Source organism: Rhagoletis pomonella, unplaced genomic scaffold, assembly GCF_013731165.1.
Source record: "Rhagoletis pomonella isolate Grant_MI unplaced genomic scaffold, Rhpom_1.0 Rhpom_scaffold_00002, whole genome shotgun sequence".
Lineage (NCBI taxonomy): Eukaryota > Metazoa > Arthropoda > Insecta > Diptera > Tephritidae > Rhagoletis > Rhagoletis pomonella.
In genome coordinates this window covers 72,334,115-72,336,286 of record NW_023458556.1, presented here as the reverse complement: position 1 = coordinate 72,336,286, position 2,172 = coordinate 72,334,115, and the positions used below count along the sequence as shown (strand labels likewise).

The 2,172-nt window shown below is 45.2% G+C and overlaps 1 long non-coding RNA gene across 1 annotated transcript; it reads left to right on the top strand.

The window, feature by feature from the left end:
* Positions 1-1,865: 1,865 nt before the first annotated feature.
* Positions 1,866-2,085, top strand: LOC118734035. The gene is made up of 2 exons (XR_004992319.1): positions 1,866-1,946; positions 2,012-2,085. It is a non-coding gene; the product is annotated as an uncharacterized LOC118734035 (long non-coding RNA).
* Positions 2,086-2,172: the final 87 nt, after the last annotated feature.

Genomic DNA, 2,172 nt, shown 5'->3' with positions numbered 1-2,172 from the left:
ATGTTAAACATTAGGGGTGTCATTTTCTAATCTATTTAGGCGGAGGCCTAAACATGCCGGCCCCCTTGCTATAAGCAACATCCAAAGAACCATGTGATCCAACCTCTATACCACGTTACACGATAGAAATACGTTAAATATAGATTCTCCAATTCAGTTCTTTATCTATGGACCTAAATTCCCGCTGGAATGGCGCCTAAGAACATCTTAGGGAAAACTTCGGCACCTAGCACTAAGCGGACGGGAGCAGCGATGTGGAACTGAGGATCGGCGAGCTTTATATTGTTGTATGGTGCTACGACCGTGGCATCGAGACTTTTTAAAGGCGTTTGTTGCCGATAGTTCCGTACGGCCACCGCGTGCATTGTTATGGTCGTGGAATTTCCGTGTTTTCCGCGTAGTTTTATGAAACACCCTCGTTGATTGCCGACTGCCGTTAAATTGAGCTTCAGCTCTCGCGCGAGGTCGTCTGCGATAATGGATGTTGCGGCACACGGATCAACCAAAGCTCTTACCAGGTGCAAGCGTCCTCCTGCTTCTACCCTCACGATGGCTGTTGGCGCAACTGCGGTGAGTTGTTGTATCGGATTCATTGGGGCGTGATCTTGCCCAGACCGAAATCCGGTTCTTTTAGGGAGGTGGAATGCGTGTGATTCCACTCTCCCGTTGCGACGCTTATGCCGTAGGTGGTTACTTCGTCGTCGAGGTTGGGGGTACGAGGAATAGTATCGCGGTTGGAAAGTTCTAATTTCCAATCCGCTCTCTCTTGGCTGGTATCGTAAGAGCTGTCCGAAATGTTGGGGTTCCAACTCTAGCTCGCTCGCAGAATCCGGATGGAGTGCATTTGACTCCATTCCGGGCGCTTCGTCTGGGCGGAAAGCACTGGTTTCCGCTCCAGCGCTTAGCAATTCCCCTTCCTCCAAGTCCGGGCGTAAAGCAATTGTTTCCGCTCCAGTCTCGGACGCGACTAACGAAATCGCATCGCTGTCGTCTGCGTCATTGCGACTGGCCCGCGGTTGTTCATCGCCTGGTAGATCGATGTGGAGCATTGTATGGTGTTGCTCTTTACAGCGTCGACAAGTTCCCGGATGAGTGCAATGAGCGGCACGATGCATCCCGGACAAGCAATTAGTACCGTACCGATGCACTAACACTTCGCGAAGGCGATCCTCCGGCGATTTGGACCGAAACACTGGGCACAGTCGAATCGGATGCTTGCTACCACACAGACTGCATGTTAGCGGATATTTCCTTGCCTCAGCCTGTTTACGCATGGTAGTGTAGCGAGTCATCTCCTGAAATTATGGTTTCCCACTTCATTAGGGATCGAAGCGAATAAAAATAACGTTGGAATGGCGAGCAATATAAAACCTAAATTTTTAGTCATCGTAAACCTTTTAACCGTGTTAAGTCCCCTTTATGATTGATAGGTACGAACGTGCAATCATGGCTTAATGGTTGGTGGGTAGGTGTAACAGGGTTGCCTTCGGCATGTGAGCTGTTTACCTCCTATGGAGGTTGTACGAAAATTATGGAGGAAGATTGAGATAGTAGGTCACATCTTCTTTATAGTGCCCTGTGGTTTCGGAAATAGCATCTAAAATTAACCAACCATCATAATTTGACTTTTTGTTGCTCATATGGAAATGTCGCCTTGCATTAAGTATGACTCGCGAAAATGAAAGATATATGAATAATTATATGAAAATCATTACGTATTATTTATTCTCCCACTCTATCTTTATGAAAATAAATGCAAAGTCCTTTATACGCTTTCAATCTGCGCAAATAGGTGTGCCACCAGCCTTAGGAAAATTGAACGTGTAACCGGGGTATAATAAAGGTCGAGGTAACTCTGAAAGGTATCGAATTCGTTTATTTTGTTGTCGATAACAAACTATTTCCGTGAATGGCCGACTGTCATTCATAAACCACGTTTCGCTTGCGTAAGTACATCTATCATTTATATCATTTTTCACACTATTATAATTAACCGTTCTTTTCTTTTCAGGACTAGTGTAATTGTCAAGACCAGATCAGAGGAAAGAGTCAAAATAAGTGAAATTGCGCTTGATCATTTCTACACAAAAGGTATAAGACAATTGCAAAAGTTGGCAAAAAAAATTGAAGCGCAGTAAAATATTATGTTCCCCGAAATATTGTTAAGCAAGC